Source organism: Phasianus colchicus, chromosome 18, assembly GCF_987193195.1.
Source record: "Phasianus colchicus chromosome 18, bPhaCol1.hap1.1, whole genome shotgun sequence".
NCBI classification, from domain to species: Eukaryota; Metazoa; Chordata; class Aves; order Galliformes; family Phasianidae; genus Phasianus; species Phasianus colchicus.
The window spans coordinates 13,265,427-13,286,925 of NC_143453.1; the positions used below are offsets into that span (position 1 = coordinate 13,265,427).

The window sequence follows — 21,499 nt, forward strand, 5'->3', positions numbered from 1 at the left end:
GTAATTAAGGCTGCAGAGGGAGGGCAGAGTAGGAAAGTGTGATGTTTCTCTCCTGGTGCTCCACAAACATTTCTGGCCCTAAGTAGCAATATCAGCTTTCATTCTTCATGTTCCCCATCTTACTCCACAGTATAATGAAGCCAAGTGGTGCTACTGCTGTTAGTGTAAGTTTGTTCTCTTTGTTTGCATCATTATCACTTATCTCCTTCCTCTGTGAGCCTTCATGGAGGTCCCTCCATTCAGTATGCAGGCACGGCTGACCAGTTGCCATAGCAATCCACTGGAGTCCTTGTCATATTGTAGGAAGTAATATGAAAAAAGATGGATTGTAAATAAAGACAAAAAAAAAAAGAAAAGCGAGCGAAGGAGGAAAGGCATCTTTTCCACTCCTATTCTATTCCACCACATACCAGACTGGCTCTTTACAAGAACACAACTTCTGGGGACTGGAGTGGAAGGTGAGAACATAGCTTCAACAGCCATACTGTCAATAAGCAGCACCCACAGGGAAGAAAATAGGCATCCCTCATTCACAAGTGTGTCAGCATACACAGCATGCAAATAACCTTCATCCCTTGGAACGCTTTATGCACCACTTCTCCCTCTGCTGAATGATGCACTACTCATCCAAAGACAAGGTTTTATCTAGCACCCCTTAGGCTTAGCAAGACCCAGGTCCTTTCCACTAAGGGCAGTGAAACAGCATATTTATCCAGATGGTCCAACTCTGCTTCAGGAGGCAGCAACTCACCACCTGGATTTTGCAGAGGCTGATGCTGGCCCTCACTGACTAGAGGGCAAAGAAAATCTTTTCCATTTATTTCACTACAGCAATTTCATTTGCTGTTTTTCCTGGGTGTGTTGGGATGCTTATTTGAATCAAGTTTGTACTGTTGTTGTTCAATAAGAATTAACACAGCCCTTTACAAAATAGTCCCCAAACTGAACATTAGCCCAATCACTATGATATACAGCTACGTGCCATGTAAATGAGCCTTTTCTACAGAGGAGTCTAGCAGAGGAATGCAGCAAACACATTCTCTGAAACATCCTGTTTGACACAAGGTCAAAAACAAAGATTAGAGTGCCTGGGCTTGGGGATGCTGCACATGATGCTTACGTCAGCATCAAAGCCACGTGAGTGCCATTTGCTCTCTGCTCCAACTTGTGCTGCTAATCACACACTGTGGATTTGTGTAGTTATGAAGCGCATAACTGAAAGCAGAATCCAGCCAATGATTCCAGAAAAACAGACTTGGGCTCATCACCAAGACCAGGCCCCTTCCATACCTTCCCTAAGCCCAGAGTCTTCACTCATCTCTTCCTCCCCCTATCTCCCTCCTCCATTTTGGGCATTTTGATTTCCCTGTAAAAATATTAAAGGAATAAAGTTGAAGGTTGTTATTTTGTTGAATGTGCTGTTCATTGTTTCTATCTTTTTTTTTTTCTTTCTTTTAAAATTCATACTGCATAAACAGGTTTAGGAAGCAAGTTGATGAAGACTCCATCCCCAATGGAAAGCACGTGGCTAATGGGTAGATTTAATTCATATGAAGCATGCTGTACTCTTGTAAGCCCTGCCTGGCATATTAAACTGGTGGCCTACATCTCATTCCATGGCCAGCAATATTCATTTCCCACATCATCAAGACTCATCCATGAATAACAATATTAATAATTAAGCACCTGACTCCAGGGCTATACTTTGAGCATCATAACTCTAATCATTTGCTTATCCCATGATAATCATACTTCTCTTCCCTATTTCTACACTCAGACTTATTGGTTAACCATTTATTTACTCGAGTTTGTTCTTTAAGACTTCATCAAAGTGGAGTTCAGGTCTTTAAGTTTCACCTTCTTACTAAATTGGTGAGATATGTGCTCCAGATGTAGAATGATTTCTTTTTAAAATAACATCTCTTTGTAGCACCGCAACAAGAAAGGAGAAATCTAATTATTGCTATTACTCTTTAACAGCAGCATAGAAGCACCATTTTGTATTCCTTTCTTAGAGTCTGAGAGCAGTAATGTTCCAAAAGACAGCAGTTAAGGCTCTGCTGATACCCATCATTCTTGCTAGGCTCAAAATCAGAGGTGGACTGGCAATATGGAGCAGCATGGACGTCCCAGTATTCTGCGTTACAGAGGAAGCCACACTTCTGAACTGAGTCAAAAGTGGCTAAAGCAGTGAGAAGAGAGGAGGATGAACCTCTGCCATACAGAGCAAAGCAAACAACTGCATGTAAGTTTGCTCAGCACCAGCAAAGTACTAGCAGAAATTCATCTGAGTTCTGCTTATATATGGTGTTCTGCTTGAATTAATTAGGTTTGTAAGAAGCATGGACTATCTTGCACAAGCTCACCTGAAAAGGCCACTTGCAAAGAGGTTCCTTAGTTCAGGGGGTGGTTTTTTCAAGCTCCTGTAAAATTTATGGTCCCAGCTCTGCTGTTTTTCCATGCCACAGGCAAGTACAGTAGCTACGGTATTGATTTCAACAAGAACTACTGTCACATGCAGCTCAGGATAAGAAAAGGCTCACCAATTGCTTTTGCACACATCTCTTTGCAATGGTACTACCTACCTTCCATGTTTTTTCCACCAAGATCCAAAACTGCAATTAGATACCTAAGATTCACAAGTAGCTCCATATTCATGGCTTTTTTGGAAAGCCCAGCCACAGATGTGCTCCACAGAAAAGCAGGTCTCTCAATAGGCAAAGATTCCTCATTACCTGTAATCTCATACCTCATGAAACATCATTTCTGAAAGAGCTTCAGAAAGGTTCATTAAAAGCAACTGGACAACAGTCTGCAAGGCTATCAGTAACAAGAAAACCAGGGCAGAGAAGTAGAACAAAATAGGCAATAAGTACTAATACTTCAAAAGAAAAATATATCAAAACACTTAGTGTCAGCAAAGAGGGATTAAGAAAATAACACAAATCCAGTAAGACCACAAACAAAGATCTGATAAGGCAGAAAGCCTAGCATGCTGAAAATAAGGTTAGAAAGGCAATTCCTGATCAGGAGACTTTTTATAAAAATATGACCTACAATACTCTAGCACTGACACTAAAAGACAAGAGTCAGAACGGCTGACTTCAATTTCAGTGATAGATTTCAGAGCCCTGAGGTACTGATACATGTAGAGCTGCCCCCCAGAAATGATTAACCCCATTCACTGATGTAACATAGAGCACATTAGGTTTTATGGAGGAAGCAGATGCCCACATGGCTTGTGGCTTCCCACACATCTCTAAATGCAAGTCACACAATGTAAAACAGTGACACCACTGCCCTTGTCCAGAGCTTTGCCTGGGGCTCAGTCTGCATTAGAAAATTGCAAAGCTTTGTTATACTAAGATCCCTACAAATGTCCCCAGACAGACATTGTCTTAAACATGTTCTATGCAGATTTCACTATTCCTGCAGGGAAATTGGGACAGTTATCTCTTACAGCACTGCCCAGAGGCAAAGACATGCAGAGTTACACAATGCTTTTTCCTTCCTTCCCAACACCACACTGCCCTTCCCCTCTCCTTTTTGGTCACACAGCTGCATGCTAAGTACCTGCAAGGACCTCGCAGGGGTTGCTGTCTGGCACAGAAGCAAACCACCACCCATCAGCTCCAGGAAGTCACTGCCTGGAGAGCGGCTGCTCACTGCTAATGTTGCCTCCTGCCAGACAATGCCCCTGGCTGCTCCTGAGCTCAGACAGCACCTTTACCTCCTATTACCCAGCTCATAACATTGGCTACTAATAGCCTACGTATCACTGTGTCTACCTTTATATCACAACTTCTATCACCACAATCATGCAAAGAATATTTTCTAACCATATTTAGATAAATTATTAATATTTCAAATCGGGTTTAAGTCAAGCTATTTAAAAGAAAATAAAAAATAGATGCTTCCAACCATTGCTTTAACAGTATAGCACAACCTTATTTGATGGCTTATGCAAACATATTACACAACAGAATGGTTCCAATACTTCCTGAAACCCCCTGCTTATCTGGAATATTTACAAACAACTTGTTGCAAGTGTTGACTTTGAGTGTTCTTTATTGGAATTAACTGTCTACTGTGACAATGGTCTAAGTCATGTTTCTGGCTTTGATGTTTTCCCAGATGCCTCCCAAGATAAAAGTCAGCCTTCAAAGTAGCCACGGAGTATTTCAACATGAAAATTGCATATGCCCAGAGTTAACACAAGTATCTACAAGGCTCTCTTTTCTCCAGCATCTTTATAAACTAAACCATGACAGAGCATTGAGGAGAAGGCAACAGAGAAAGTCAGGGGTATGATGGCAATTATGTTTTCATAGCTTAAACCAAATCCTGCATAGCAACTGAGATGGGGCACTGAAAACCATCAATTATCCATCAGTAGCTTTTGTAAGCAGCCATACAGCTCTTTCTGGTATATGACAGTCCCCTTTGCCGCAGTTATCTCAGGTTCCTTGTCTCATTGAAGTTGTGCACTAAAATATTTTACATTGCTCAAAGACAAACCAGAGTATAAACACTTCTACAAATCGATACACAAGCAAGCCTGCCCCTTTCCATGCAGGACAAAGCAAACTCAAAATTAACCACAAGACCATCACCTGACAGCCACAAGGACCTGAGGGTAAAACCTATCTGTTTCTTTATACTTTTAATTGGCTGGTGATTCGTTTGTTGTGTCAGTCTGCTGTCTCTTCGTGGATTCAATATTTTAAGGGGTGCAGATCAGAGGCCATAATTATTGTATGTTTGTACACTGCCTACAATACAATAGCAACAATATAATAGCAAGTAGAAATAAAATAATTAAGTTGTTATAGTAATAATAATAGGGTTGAGTAACAGTGTCTCTGGTGGTGTAAAAGCTGCATAAATGCATTTAACATTTGCCCAGATTTTCTAACCTCCCCAGCCTAACTCCTAGGGGCACAAAAACAGGGAGACCAATGCATTGAGGGCTAACAGTCCTAGTAAGTCTGCTAGTGAGCTGACATGATGGGACACTTAAGAAAACAAATTAAAGTGAATGCTTCAAAATTTCTGTTCTGAATGCTGTGGATTAAATGCCATTTAACAAGGAGAGTTAGGACTGAATACAAGAAAGATGAATGAGAATCTGAGACACTCCTCAGATCAGCAAACTGAGTCAGGCTTGGCACACTGATCCCTTCCACAGCACACACAACAGTTTTCCTCACAATGATGTTGAAGCCTCAATTCCCTTTGGATGCTGGTTCTACTCAGCTAATTAACATCAACAGCACAAGGCTCCACATAGCTTTCTTAACATGTAAACGCACCCATTTTTTATATCAAGACAAACAGTTGGTGAGGCAAATTCAGCCACATGCTCAGCTTTGAGTTTTTGCTTCAGCTTTGCATCAGCACCATTAACAGAACATCCCTCAACCTAAGCTAACACATGACTGTAACTCTCATCGCTTTCAGTGGCAGAAATACCAGAGAGCATGGACACTGTGATCTCTACTGATGATCATGAAGCAGAATACAGTCCAGATTCACAGATAATGCAGAGATAAAAGGTAAGAGTAAAAGCTTATTTTTATTCTTTCTGTTAGCTACAATTGCATATAAAAAGTAGTGATTTGTTGCCTATTATGCTAGAAATTCTATGAACATTTACAACTGCTTTTACTTAAGCAAGAACTGCCCTGAACTGATTTTACTCTCAGTTAATGGCAGGCACAATATATGGCTAAAAGAGAAGGAAGCAGAAAAGGAGACAAGGCAATGAAGTAAATTAGAGCATTTTGCATTTTAAGCAGTTACCACATTTCCCTACACCCTAAGGTTGACAAGGACCTTTTCTGCAGCCCTCCTGCAGAGTTCATCCATGAGACCTATTCGCTGTTTGTATGACAACATCTACAGCCACATCAGAGAACCACTGTCATGCTTGCTGCTGGAAAAGATACGAACTCCTGCTCAGACAGGAGTGCTAAAGGCAATAAAATGTATCAAAAAAAGGACTGGAAAAGACCTCAAGTAGCACCAGGTTTCACCAAGACATCATGCCTTACCAACATTTTGTCTTACAGAGCACAAAGTACTGTCACTGCTTCCTCCAACCAGTCCAGCCTGTGCTCATCAGTGGAAAAAGGGGGCATGAAAAACAGGTCAGGAAAAAATAATCACTACTTACCAGATTCATGATTGGCTTTCCCATAGATAGTCACCTATAGAAGAATCAGTATCTGATGTGACTCTAAAATTCATAACATCATGTAGTGCACCAGGAGTTAAAGAGTTTATGCTTCAGTTCCACGGATTATCGATATTTCCAGGTGCCTGGTTCTCAGAAGAGCTACATAACCCAGACGACTTTCACTGGTCTGTTTCCATTTCCCATTTAGGGGGAAAGATAAAACTGCTCACAAGTCATGAGACTGCCCCTTTTTTTACTGCTCACCACTGCAGTGTATGCTCCCTAGACGTCTGCCTTTAGCATTAGAGTAATGCCTTTGGTTTTTGACTCTCTCTTCTATTTATTTATTTATTAGCATGGGTCCATAGGTCCCTCCATCCCAATTAGTCACAGAACTGGGCCAAATCAGCCCATAAACTGTTGACAGGGTCAGATACAGGACCTAGTAAAAATCCAGTTAAACTCTGGCATATGCATTATTGATGGAATCATTAGTCAGTCAATGGCTCTGGCCACCAAGGCCTATCCACAGCACAAACAGTTTTCAAGCAGGATTCACCAGGACACATGCAGCTCATGAGTCACTCTGGGGGTGTGAGTCCAGGCCAGGTTTAGCATGGGGCTTTGTTCTCTTTTCTGTGATGCTCGGACTCCCATGCAGCCACTCATATTGTCAGCAATGGTTCCAAAACCAAAAGAAGCCCAACAGGTCAAGACAGGCACTTGTCCTTGGCTCCTTCCACTCACAGAGACATAGCAAGTGGCAGAACTGCAGAGCAACATTGGGCAAAAGTTATTTCCCTTGTAAGCACAAGAAATCCATCTGTCCCACATCCTAATCCTGACTCCCTACAGCATTTCCTTAGGGAGGGAATCACAGAATCACAGAATCACAGAATTGTAGGGGTTGGAAAAGACCTCCAGAGATCATCAAGTCCAACCCCCCCTGCCAAAGCAGGATCCCTACACCAGGTCACACAGGTAGGCGTCCAGGCGGGTCTTGAGTATCTCCAGGGAAGGAGACTCCACAACCTCCCTGGGCAGCCTGTTCCAGTGCTCCGTCACCTCACCGTAAAGAAGTTCTTGTGCACATTGGTGCGGAACTTCCTATGCTCCAGCTTCTGGCCATTTCCCCTTGTCCTGTCTCCGCACACTGCTGAAAAGAGTCTGGCCTCGCCACTCTGCCCCCCACACCTTAGATATTTATAGACCTGGATCAGGCCCCCTCTCAGTCTTCTCTTCTCAAGGCTAAACAGACCCAGATCACTTAGCCTTTCCTCATAGGGGAGATGCTCCAGGCCCTTCACCATCTTTGTGGCCCTCCGCTGGACTCTTTCCAAGAGATCCCTGTCCTTTTTGTACTGAGGAGCCCAGAACTGGACACAGTACTTCAGATGAGGCCTTACCAGGGCAGAGTAGAGGGGGAGGATCACCTCCCTCGACCTGCTGGCCATGCTCTTTTTAATGCACCCCAGAATGCCATTGGCCTTTTTGGCCACAAGGGCACACTGCTGGCTCATGGCCAACCTGTCGAGGGAACTGCAGCGTCAGGTGGGAGGCAGGAGCTGAAAGCTACTGTCAGTGCACATGCAAGTCAAGGAGGTGATCTAAGACACTCAGCATGGTTTCTCCAAGTGTGAACTGTGCCTGACCAATCCTGCGGTCTTCTATGATGGAGTGATGGCTTCAGCAGATAAAGGAAGGCAACTGATGAGGTGACCTACTGTTTCACAGTTATGACAATGGCATAATTACTGAAACATACTACCCACTGCCTAGTGTGTTAACATCCACTGTCTGACACTGGTCTCCATAAATGTTCTTCAAGCATCGATGAAGGTCAACAGATGCCATTTTTTTCCACAAGGAGGAATTAAAAAACACATCTTAGCTCCATTCTCACTTCCACGTCAGTCACCATTCAGATAGACTGTCCCTATGCTGCCATTTGTTGCATGGGATATTGTTGGGAAGGTTCAACCCCTACTGCCATACCACTAATACCTGCCTCTGGTGTTGTGGGCCCACATAATAAAATAGGAGGCATTACTTTTGGAGCAGAACCCACATGATTTAGTGAGGTGTGAGAATAAAACTGCTGTCCCTCCATGGAGGAGCAAGCATCACAATCCTGCAGTCTCCCAGGATGGCTGCAGATGAAGCTGGCTGACTTCTGCCACTCTAGACTTTATTTAGCAGCAGTGAATTTAACAAGAGCAGTATTAAAATAACAACACTCACTTGTAAAAACAGTCAAGCTAAGTGACATTTCTATCACAGAGCACAAACCATAACGAGATTTCCTGATGCTGCAGCAAATCAATGCAATGTGCATTACAATGCACTCTCTGCAGTGCGTACAAAGACGCTGTGTCACATCGGTGTTAACAGCAAGATTTGGTTGTTCTTCCCGTAGAACTGAGGAAAATTTTATCATAAGCTTCGGCAGTAGTAAGTATTAAGTCCATAAGTAATCACTTATGTTACTTGCAAACTGGTCTAGTAACAGATCTGGAAGTATGTGGCCTTGCCTTTGCAAGGGAGTTGCAACTTGATGATCCTTAGGGTCCCTTAAACCCAACCCTATGATTCCATGATTCTTGCATTCACTTGCTTGTTCATGTAATTTAATCAGCATCACATATCTCATGACAGTGCTGTCACTGCAACATCTTGCAACATGCTGTTCTTCCCAACAGCTCAGTCTGAAGTGAGGGCATTCCCTTTGGAAGATGATGCATGAAACTGCATTAGACTATTATCTGCATATTATAATGTATGGATGAGATTTTCAGATATTTAAACACTGGACCACTGAAATCAATGAGGGGATCATGTTACAGTTGTTTAGATTCCTTTAAAAATCTCAGCAACTACTAAAACCTATGGATTACTCTCCTATCCATAAAGACTGCTTCCATAGAATACTGGATATATTATCAAACATGACAGAACAATGAGGTCAGATGCCTTTAACCACACCAGTTTAAACTCAGCATCATTCTGATAAAATAATTCTGATTATTGATACTTACAACAGTATATGGGAGAGCAGAATTTGACCCCTAATCTCTACCACATGGGTTGCTGCTCTGCAGCAAAATGCAAGCCCTAATAATCTGTTCAGATGCCAGTGCAGTCTGCAACAACTGCTATGCACCTGGCAAATTAGTATAGCAGTGAGAACAATTAATGCTTATATCCAAGGCATGCACAAAGCCTCTGCAGTATATTGTACAATCTATGTGTCAACACAAGCTATAAGCTTAGGACAGCCTCCCTGCAACACAATACCAATGCTGCTTTTCCTAACTCAGCATTCACCAGAAATCATTCTATTCTTCTCATCTCAGGTATAAGCACAGTGGCACACACACTTCTCCCACAGTCCTTCTGGACAGAACTAGTGCCAGCAACTGCAGAATCAGATCAGCTAATAGCAACAGAAGTTGTGGAAAACATTTCTTTATCTTTTTTCCGCTCCATAAACTAATGTTAAGCAAAGAACTTTCTGAAATGTTCTTTTAATACGTATTGGTCTAGTCTGTACCAAAACATTTGTTTATTTTTTACAATTATAATTAATACAGATTGTAAGAGATGACAGATTTTTGCCTTTTTCCAGGAAAATTCGAACTTATCAAAAATTAAAGAGTCTTTTTTCTTCCATCATGAGTCAGAGAGAAAAAACCGTATATCAAAGCCATAAAGAAAAAAAAAAAAAAAAAAAGCACTTTCAAATAAAGGCACTAAGCTCTGGTCTAGATGCCTGTGGATTCTGATTGTGCCTATACTAGTCCAAAGACAGCAGCAGCACATGTTCAATCAGAACATACTTAAAAGCTATTCTATGGTGCAGTCAAAAGGCATACATGGTGTGAATCATAATCCCAAAGACTGACACTAAAATTGCCTTAGATGTCTCACAGCTGAATATAGCTTAGCTTTTACATATTAACTTGGCTTTAAGAGCATTGTATTTCTAGTATTCAAACTACAAGCACAATGCAGGGGGATGACTTTTATACAAGTAGGTGGGCTTTTTTTCCATTCCAGATCAGTGCTGAGTTTATAGACCACAGCAAGCCTGTCTCAATTGCTGTTAGAAAATGATGCCATCTTAAAGTAGCACAAAGGCAGGTCTCAATGAAAATAGCTCAGTTCCCTTCCATGTACTTGCCTACATATGTAATTTCACTTCACACAGACAGGTAGAAGATGCCACTGTAACATCATTGTGTATCTACAGATAGAAAAGCTGTACCTGGATGTTGATACAACTTGGCTACAGTATCTCCATTGTCCTTTTCAGTCCTTTCCCATCATAAATAAGTTACTTCCTAAGTAAGAAAATGCTCATTTAGTTCAGATGTGAGAGGAAAGCAATTGGCTGTTGGGAAAGGCTGCTCTGTGCCAGAGCAGGTTTGTTCCACTTTTGAGAAAAGCTTCCAGATACTTAGGCATTTATTATAAAACAAGTCAAATTAGCATCAACATTCATACAAGTTCAGAAAAAATAACTTCCCCTGGAAGCAAAACACTTGTTTTTTGCTTCCCATTCCGAACTCAGCACATCCAGTGCCACGTGAGACGGCTGCAGTGAGGCAGCCAGCTTCACACAGCTCCACCCGTGCCAATAGCAGTGGATTCTTCCTGTTTTGGAGTCACAATTCTGTTCAGCAGCTCAGGATCTCACACACTTTGGGATTTCAGTACTTCAAAATCTAGAATTTTTCTGTTTATTTTCCTTTTTGTTAAACAATCCTCAGCAAATATTTAAACGTGAAGAGCTTCACAGCAGGCAAATTACAGAACAATCTGCCCAGAGGGAATGTTTCTTCCTAATTGGCACAAGTTGGAGTTTTATGCCTTGGCATACATGGTTCTTAGAGCTTTATTGTTTTATGTTACTTTATCCGCTTTGATGCAGGTGTTGAGGTTCTCAGCACAGAGAGACAAAGAGACAGTCTCGAGGCTCATCATTCACAATTTCCACGGGGAGCTAGATTCTCAGCTTGTATTTTCTGCCTTTAAAAATTCTCTTCAATTCCTCTTTGGATTCTGCTAACTTTCATCCCACTACTATATCTGACAGGACATCTTGCAGTAGGGGACACACCATTTTCTTTATGTACTATAAAAAATTTGCCTTTCAAATCATGAAGCATCTCCTTCCTTTTCTTCTGTGGCATGTATAAAGGGGAGTTCCTCAGCATCATCATATTAGTCTTAATTTCACATGCTTCTAGGATAATCTTCCATCATTCCCTCACTCTCCATATTAAACTGATACAAGATGTAGCGACATCATTAAGCCTGCTAATGCTCATTGATGGATAGCCCTGTAGTTGCTCTAGAAAACAGGAAGAATCTGTGCCCTTGTACTAAGCAGATGACATGATATACTGACTCCCTTATGCCAGGCAGATAAGGAAGTTCTGCTTGAATCAGCTAATTTTGTGAAAGCAGATATTATAAGACCAAGGCAAAGAGATAACTGACCATGCATGAAGACCAGTTTCAACCAGCAAACACAATGAAGAGGACAACTAACTTCATCTAGAGTGCGTCAGGACAGTACCACAAAAAGACTGAACATGAGCAAGAAGGCAGAACCCTATGTTAATGATTTGGGATTTGGGTGGAAGTACTGAATATGTACTGTCCATGAAAATCTTTGCATATGTAACACAAGTAATGTATATAAGCTAAAGATCTTTTGTACCATGTATGCGCAAGTAGGTGGAAGGATCCCCTCATGCATCCAGTGCCAAGAATAAAAGAATGCCTGCTTTCTAACACTCCAAACTGTGTCTTAGAGAGTTTCCTTATTAGCCAATTTACAGTACCAAAACAATGTTTTTATATGAAAGCTACCTCATATTTAAAAGAGTAATCACTTGTCCCTTAAGACCTTTTATTCCCATAATGCTTCTTTGCATGCAGAATGACTGAGAACAGAGCCGGGCTCCCAGCTGACGATGTTCTCCCAACCTACACTGCATCTGATGTTAGAGAGGAAACTGTCAGATCTTAACCAGGAGCAGTTCTTACTATTGAGACTGCTGGCAGTCCAAAATCAATAGTTACTAACCTTTTCCATGTTGCAGATCCTAAATATTACACATTGTATAGCAAATCTAAGCAGACAGAGAAGAGGCTTGCTTTCCTTGGTCATGCTTAGAAGAGCTTCCAAACCACAGATTTAATAAATAACTAAATCAATTGCCCTGAAAAGAGGTACAAATTTTTCCTTTAGTTCAACAAGGTGTTAACACTACAGCTCAGCACCAAGTGTGCCAGCACTCTTCGTGGATCTGAAGGAATGATGACTCACAGAAACATCAGAGAGTTTTGCAACTGCAGGAAGATTTAGCTGGGCTCATCTGTGTTTTCCAGACAGATCTCTGAAGCTGGAGAATCCTAAGTCAAAGCAGGGGGTTTAGAGAAATTCTGATTCATTTCCTGCAGCACTGATTAGCTTTACTATATGGAAATTTTCATGCAAAATTGTAACATTGAAAGGTAAAATTTCCAACCCTTATAATGATTACCTATAGTTAAAAAAAAAGTATTTTAAAGACCTGTAAGTATAAGATAAAAGAGTGAGCATATAACGATCACAGTTAATATCCTACATAAGTTAAAATAGGTATTGTAGCTGAGATAATAAGATTTTTGTTTCAAAATTCTGAATCAGGAAGATGCTTACAAGTGTAATTTAAGACATATAAATAAAGCTAGTTGAGAAATACTGGCTGCTTTTCTAAAGAAAATTCTGGCAGAGTTTATAATTTGCATTAAAGCATTTTCCTTCACTAACCATTAAACACGTCTTTCAAATATATTTTCAAAGCTGAAATGTTTCTTCTCAAAAACAGAATTACTTTTTTCCTTTCAAGAAGGAGGATAGAGAGCAGAAATTGAAACTCAGTGCAAAAATCTATGCTTCCATTTTTCCGCTGCAAGTTTTCCACAAGCCTGAAGCTTAATTATGCTTACTGCGCTGAAACAAAGGCCAGACAGGGATCCCTCAGCTAGGCATTTGAGGGCCAGACCTTGCAGACCCTGCTCTTGATCCTGCACAAGGCTACCCACCTCCAGTGCCATCCCCAGTGCATGTTGTGACTGCTGAGCAGCCCCTTCACAGGATCCCAGCTGCTGCTCACCTCCAGTTCAGTTGTGCCAGACCTAACCCACACTGCAGCACAGAACTTGCGCTCTTCACATGTGAGCACCATGAGCTGATATCCCATGTTAGATATCATGCAGGTGAAGAGCAGGCCCACAAAGGGAAGCACACTAGGCCCCAGCCCAACCTGGAATAACTTATACTTGGCCTAGAAAAATGGCTAAAGCCATGGGCAAATCATCTGGTAACACTCTAAGAAAAGAATGACGAGGAGCTGTGCCAAAGAAAACAGCGTGAGCAGTCTTGCCCTGATGAGTCTCCCTCTTCCCAGGGATACCAGGACCCAGCAGAAGGTGTTCCTCGAGCAGCAGTCAGGCAGTGACTTCAGCCAGGATTCTTGTCATCTCTCTCTGGATTTACATATACCAGATTGCTTGGCTTTGCTTTGAACTCAGGCAGAGAATTGGACAATTCTCTCCTCAAGATGAAGCTAGGGTAGAATTAAGAAAAATGTAAACAAAATTAATCCAGGACAGTGACAACCTGAGGACTGGGGTGGAGGGATTTATTCATTTTCTTGACAATAGCCACAGAGAAAGGAAGTAGTCTCCTGCCTCTCCCCAGGGACCTGAATTGAATTGAATTCTCAAAGCTGCCAATCAGATCAAGAATTTAACAGCTTTTATTCTGTGGGGAGGCTCTCTGGAGCCAGCAGGTCAGCATCTGGATGCTGCCCCAAGCCCACACAAGCAAAGCAGCCAGAATCAGGAATGTGCCTGGCTTGCCATGCAGTAGTAGATTTTAGAAATGTACAAAAAAGCAGTTTCTCTCTCATGGCAACAAAAACCTGGAAAATCAGAGAATCCTGAATTATTTCACTGAAACAGTAAGGCATAAGCTTCAGACCAGAAATCCCAGGCATTTGGACACAGTGCTGCTGTAAACCCCACTTCGAGAAATCCAGACCCTGACTTGCTCCTGATGATAGGCAACCAACTGGTTTCACTGGTTCTCATTTGGAACAGTTATGGGGTTTTGGGGGAACTATGCCAGTGCGTACAAAGAAAGAGACTTTTTATGAGGTTAACTCTTCTTCCATGATGGTTTGCAAAGAATTAAGTGGCACCTTATGTGACTTTTGGATCGCAGCTTGCAAAATTAACTCACAGAATCACAGAATGGCCCGGATTGAAAGGGACCTCAAGGATCATGAATATGCAACTCCCTTGCCACAGGCAAACCATTCAGGGTGCAGGGAGGATGATATGCTCTTAGGGTCAGTTATTGCAAAGCTGTGTCCCAGTTGAGTTGCCACTGAATTTAGTGATAATTCCACATACCAAGTGCAAGGTCCTGCACCTGGGTTGGGGCAATCCCAAGCATAGATACAGGTTGACAGAGAATGGCTGAGAGCAGCCCTGAGGAGGTAGATTTGGGGGTGGTGGTTGATGAAAGACTCAACATGAGCTGGCAATGTGCGCTTGCAGCCCAGAAAGCCAACCACATCCTGGGCTGTATCAAAAGATGCATGACCAGCAGTAGATGGAGGGAGGATATTCTGCCCCTCTGTTCTGCTCTTGTGAGACCCCACCTGGGGGGGGACTTCTTATAAGGGCATGTAGCCAAATGATGAGGGGAAATAGCTTTAAATTGGAAGAGGGGAGATTCAGACTAGATATTAAGAAGAAATTCTTTACTATGACAGTGGTGAGACACTGCAACAGGTTGCCCAGAGAGGCTGTGGATGCCCCCCTCTCAGGAAGCACTCAAGACCAGGCTGGATGGGGCTGTGAGCAACCTGGGCTGAAGGGAGGTGTCCCTGCCTTTAGTATGGGTTGGAATGAGGTGATCTTAAAGGTCCCTTCCAACCAAACCATTCTATAATTATACGATTCATATTTCTATATAATTAACTTATATAGGTTAGTTGCAGTGAGTCCATACAATGTTTTTTCCTCAACATCCCTGATGTATACATTTAGTATATTTATTACTACAAAGTTTGCACAGCTGCTTCTACAGAAACAAACAGGACCACATGGGTATCTCTGATACCAGCAGTTCAATCTTTACTTCCTTGCAATTTTATTTCTTCTGCTTTTGTTAAATGCTCAGCAAGAAAAATCATGATGCAAAGAATACCGGCCCCTCCTTTGTTCTTTCCTGGGACATTTATTGTAACGGCATTTTTTTAATGCTGCTTAAAGCATGGTACAACCGATATAAGATGCCATATTCTTCTGAAAATCCTGGAAAGATTGGGAACCATCCTTTACTGGGAGGGAATTTCCTCAGAAATGGATGAGCCAAAGACAGGATCTTCTATTACAAACACTAGAACAAGTCTCAAACTGCAAAACCTTAGTTCCAGTGATTCCAAAAGAAAATTAGTTATAGAAATCTGCCAAATCCAGCACACAGTGAATTACACAAAGGTATCACCGGCATTGCCCCATCTTTCCAATGTACTTTTACTCATCTAGAATACAAGAGGACTTCATATTCCATTTGATAAACAAGAATTTTTAGCTACTCCCAAAGAGAAGTAGAAGAGTACTAGTAAAGACAGTGACATTATGCTTAGTATATTGCATATTTACCTGTATTAAGTCCAAATTATTTTGATATTATCTGTAAGAGGGTGGATAGCATCTATTAGAAATTGATTACCTTTCTTTTTAAGGAAAGAATGTTTCTATATAGAAAAGAAGAGTTGATGGGAAGAAGTACCAAGGCTTCATTAAGACCACCAAGCAAAAGGTTATGCAAGTAACTGACAGAAAAGCAGGCTGTATTATAGTGAAACTTGCAGATCGATCCAAACTGAGAACTCTATGCTATCGTTATTCACTCATTTATGGTCCTATTTTCACTTCAGTTTCCATAGTAACCTGTTGTCCTAAACCTGCAGTACTTAGTGCTTTTAGTGTCATGGGCTCTTTTTTACAGCTCTAATTACACCATCATCCACAAGGGGAAATGGCTAGGATGCTTTTCCCACCACAGAAACATTCAGGAAGTGCTACTCTGTAGACAGAGGGAATATAAAACCCAACCATAAACCTTCAGACATTATCCTTTTTGGACAATTCCCATATGTCATAGATGTATGTTTTATTGTTTGGGTTTTGAATGTAGGCCATGGCAAAAATAAACACGGAATCTGCAAAGGGGAAAAAAAAAATAAGGTTTAGGTTAGCTTTTTCCTTCCATTTTTCTGATCTGTAGTAAAGAGTAATTAAATATGACTGAAGAAACTCAAAAAATACATGTAAACTGACTACTCAGTTTTACATGTATTTAAATATACATAAGCTTGAATGGGGCCGTCGAGCCATATGGCTGGGAAACACCTCCCACTGCCAAAGAAATGAAACTCATGAGCCTGTTTGTTCATTTTCACTCTGCTCTCACGTCTGCATGCAATTTTCTTCTCAGCATATAAGGGGTTCAGGTTCGCACCTATGCATTCCAGATAGACTCAATAAGACTTTTGGTGTGCTAATACTAAACACACAGAAAGACCTTTGTCTTCCTACATGCTGGTAAAATGCCTGTTATGCTACACAGATTATTATTATTATTATTATTTCTGGCATGGTCACTTCTAGCTATGGTGCTTCAAAGTACAATATTAAAAACATAAAGGCAGGCAGTCCTTTGGAAACAAGGAATCGGAACAGCAACACAGAGAACTTCTTATAGTATCCCTTACTGAAACATCTGGAGGAAGTATCATGTAAAGGTTAGTGAAGATAGCTAAAAGGCCAAGACACCTACATTCTGTTTCTAGGTCTATCACTGACTGAACATAGCCTCGAGGAAGTGTCTTAAAAATTACACAAAAACAGCACCTACCATATTTTGATTTTTTACAGTAGGTAAAGATGTTTTCTAAAATTTATGGAAACTTTCTTTTATAAGCAATAGTAAAAGATTTGTCTTCACACATAGAGCCCTCTACTATCGCTCCAGTGGTACAACAGTATTTCAGGACATGGCCAGTCATCATTACCCAAAACCAAAACCTACTTCCTGCAGCTGCTACCTATTCCTTCCATCTCTTCACCTTACAGAAAGAGGCTGTGATCCCACCAAACTGTCAAAGAAGCACTTCCAATAAGTTCAATACTCCATACTTTCAATACTCCATAACTTTCTTTAGGTGGAGCCAACAACTAGGTTCTAGCCAGCAACTTAAAAGTGCTTAACATATTCAACTTTGCCTCATGCTCTCCCAGTGACCAGTGTAAGAGATTACATCAGTTGGTGATTTCATCTTTTACCAACACAGCTGAATCTGGAAGACAGTGTTTGCCTTTAATCAAGTGTTTTCTTCAGGGGAAGTGAACAACACTAATAAATTAACACCTCTTTCCTATTAATATGCCCTTTAATATTTCTAATTTTAAATAGCTGAGAGGCTTTCCCAGTGCTTCCAATAAGGAACCCTACTCCTTACCAACAGAATTTATACAGATACAAAAGTGGTACAAGTGGAACAAGTTTTGAACCTGAGCTTTGTTGAGAGAAATGTCTCATTGTCCCACTTCCCAAAATGCTCAAATTAAGGTCCACTGGACATCCCAGAAGAGACTCCTTGTGGATTACTCTATGAGAATAAAGCATTTACTTAAAGTACTACCAGGTACTTACTGTTATCCTAAAAAAGGATATGTTGGGATGATAAAGAAAATGTATTGTTATCTTAGATAATCATAAATCATAATTGAAAATGGAAGAAAATATTTAACTGATTTTTTCCTCTCGCTAAGCTTAAAAACTCAACCTTCCCTCTGTTCAGATCCTCAGAAGTTCTCTTGGTAAACCCTGACTCAACAACAGTATCTCCAACATGTGCAAATAAAGTACTTGTCACGGTGTTTCCAACAAGACCTTTTGACAATACTTACTCTTCATAAAGGTTATTTCACAAAATTAAAACAAGAGACCCATAAAGCCAGAGTTTCTCTACCAGATATCTTATTTAGCAGCAGTTTGAACTGCTCTGCTAAACAGCACAACAGAAGTCCAGAGAACATTATGAGCTGTAGCTGTAGCTGAAAGCCTGAACGCTCTGCTGCTTCCTTTTTTTTTCTTTTCTATTTAGGAGATTCCCCATGCTCTGAGAATGCCTTCAATTTAGAAGTGTGTCTTTCTAGGAGAGAAGAAAAAAGATGGCTTGTGGCCTCCATACAGTCAAAAATAATATAATGTATGGGGCAATTGCAGTGTTGCTTAATGGCTCCACAATCAACAGAAAAAGATCTAGATCTCCAAATCTATTCTACCTGAGTTTCCAATTTAAAAGACAGAAAGTATTAAACTGGTTCTTGAGGTAATAGTAATGCTGGGGGGAAGATAGGTGGGGACATTGCAGAACAAAACAATGTCTTTCTGCTATATTTTTATGTTGACATATATTCACAACACAGTGTGGTCCTCAGTTAAAGTCTATCACCAGATAGATCTCAAGCCAAAAAATCAGGAACACAAAGACTATGATGTTCTGACCATTCACCCATACATGTTTCAAAGAAAAAACAGCAAAAAATATAATACAATCTCAATTAATTTTCATTTGAATTTGGGAAACATTATTTGTGTCATTGCTGTGCTCTTACTATAATCTATGTGAACAGCTTCTACTGATGTGGAGTACAGATACAGATTGTCTTTACCAAGACAATCATTGAAAGCTTCTCTGAAAGCAACTTGCATAAGGAACAGAAACAAAACTAATTCCAGCAAAATCTACACCATAACTATTTTCAAGGTTAGGTAATGTAAAATGTTAGTCATCTAACCACAGTGATCACAGTTATCAAGCTCAGGTAGTTGTTCAAGAGAAAGCCTATGACAATCTGAAAAGCCAACTCTTCACCCCTTATGTATATGTATGTAAATGCATCACCAGACACACCAGGTGCATTTATAAGGTAAACAGTATTTATGTTTAGTATTCTACATCCTAATTCTCTCTAGAAGCAAGGAGGTGCCATGATTTACCAACATGTCTTGAACACAACGTGCTTCCAAGCCAAATCAGAGGCCATGTTAACTCTACCAGCTTTGGCTTTTTATCCCCTTGAGCTGGTTGCTGTCTGATCCAACTGTACCCTCATCAAACAGTCACCTGCTCCAAGTGTTGGCAGATGTTTCCCAGCTGTATCAGAGGCCGCTGTTATGACTTCATTGTTAATGACACTTGAAAGATTTCCTTTAAAAACAGTTCAGGACCATTTAAGCTTCAGCACTGGGGGTGAGATAGAATGTGCGTCCTGCCTCCACAATCTGCTCTGCCAGTTGTCTGCATGCAAAACAAGAGCAGCTCTCTCATATGTGATGAGCGGGATGTGGGAACTAAATAACTGCTTGGGCACTGGAAGTCCTTGTAAAGCTATTTTCAAAACATGCTTTGGGAAAAAAAAAGAGATCACTGACTCGCTTGTTTCTGGCTAACATATGCTTTGAGATTGAAGAAGCCTGTTTCATGGAGTACAGTCAGGTATATATATACATATATTACCTGGGGACATGGCACTGACTGAAAACCACTAAAACAAAAACTAAAAAGCATGCAAAGACATGCACTGTTCGCAGGGTTGGGAAAAGCAGGAATGCAGCAATAACTGTTTGAGCAGGAGAGATGGCATTATACATAGACCAGCCACTATAGACACAGGCATTAAGCTCAAACTACATGGAAAGAAAGAATCCCTTGCTTCTTCTTGCCAAAGGTCACCATTAACAACAACTTCGTTCTCCTCAGGGGTCAGTGAGTCCCTTTTTCACTCAGTCTGCATGAGGAGGTTAACTCCAGAACCAGCAGAAGCAAGGGAGGCTTCTCTCTGCTGCCTCAGCTTGTCCCTCAGCTTTAGCCTGTTCTGTGCACTGGCAGAGAAGTTGAGCATCTTGGATCTTCATACAACATTCATTACTTATGTCAACAAAGGCTCAGTCATCCCTTTATTTAGATCTTATTATCTGATATGACACACCAGGAGAATGTGACCCAGGGTTGATGTTAGGGGCATAAGTCTGTGGCTAAGCATGTGTGAAAAATGTTGAGCTCAGAAGAGAAACTCAGCAGCCCAACAACAGAGCTTCTTCCTTCACTGTTCTAGTTAATTACAGCTTACCTCACTTCTCCCCATCAGAAATCCCCTTTGTCCTTCGCACTACCATACTATTAATTGTAGCATGCTCAGCACTGACAGGTGACAAATGAAATGTAAGTTGGTTCACCACACTGACCCTTCTTGGCAGGGTATACCAGGCTAGGCTTGACCTTTTTTTGCATGCTAAGCAAATTTCCCTTCTCTGATATTCTGATCATGGGATGCTGCTTTGTGGATAGGCACTGGAGTAGAAGCTTTTCACTTCCCACTGCAAGGCTGGGAGGAGTCTTCTCCTGGCATGGCAGCCAAAATCACTGGGACAGAGCATATACAGCAGACTGTGGAGAATATTCTTTTGATAACTGAACTGTAACAATTAAATTTTTTTCTACACAGAAGAAAGTGAACAAGAGGAAATCAGAGCGCTGTTGTAGTGCTGTATTACTGAGGCAGCTCAGTGACCAGTGGTCTAAACCAAGCCCTCACTTTGGAAAAGCACAGTGCAATAGCAGTCTGCTTCAATGCCACCCATCCTTTCTGAGCAAAGCTACTGTCATTGCCGTGAACTACCAAATATTCTGTACAGCTTTCAGCAAATACAGGTTCTCTAACAGAACCAGTCAGCAACAGTCTGCTTTCAAGACAACTCACAAATAAGGAAGTAGGAGGGGTGACTTGTGCCCATTAAAAAAACAAACCATAAAGACACATAGTAGATGCTCAGAAAGCTGAGCTCTGCACATGAAAATGCTCCCCGTAGGAGGAGTCAAAGAATCAAAGCAAAGGAACAGCGATACCAATAGCCTGACTTTTTGAGCACATCAAAGGCCAGAAACAAGTCCCTCATTACCCTAGAGACCACAATAGAAAAGATCTAATAAAGAATTTAAATGCCATGATCACATAATTCAATAAGCTAATAATAAGTTAAACCAAAATACCTCTTCAGTGATCATCCATGAGCAGGACAGGAAACAGCTTTCAAGTCCCACGCACTGAAGTCTTCCTTCACTTCGCACTGCTAACATATCACCTCCTGCTGGTGGAACAGATGCAAACGTTTGCTCT

General features: G+C 41.1%; 1 protein-coding gene and 1 long non-coding RNA gene across 3 annotated transcripts in view; one reads left to right on the top strand and one right to left on the bottom strand.

Moving 5' to 3' along the window:
* Positions 1–21,499, bottom strand: part of PI4KA (phosphatidylinositol 4-kinase alpha) — a 142,172-nt gene that overhangs the window by 49,451 nt on the left and 71,222 nt on the right. The window lies entirely within an intron of this gene.
* Positions 215–7,487, top strand: LOC149915555 (uncharacterized). Of its 2 annotated transcripts, none has more exons than XR_016458731.1 (4): positions 215–2,245; positions 4,135–4,305; positions 5,461–5,555; positions 5,847–7,487. It is a non-coding gene; the product is annotated as an uncharacterized LOC149915555 (long non-coding RNA). The 2 variants fall into 2 exon arrangements; XR_016458730.1 differs by having other exon boundaries at positions 6,072–7,487.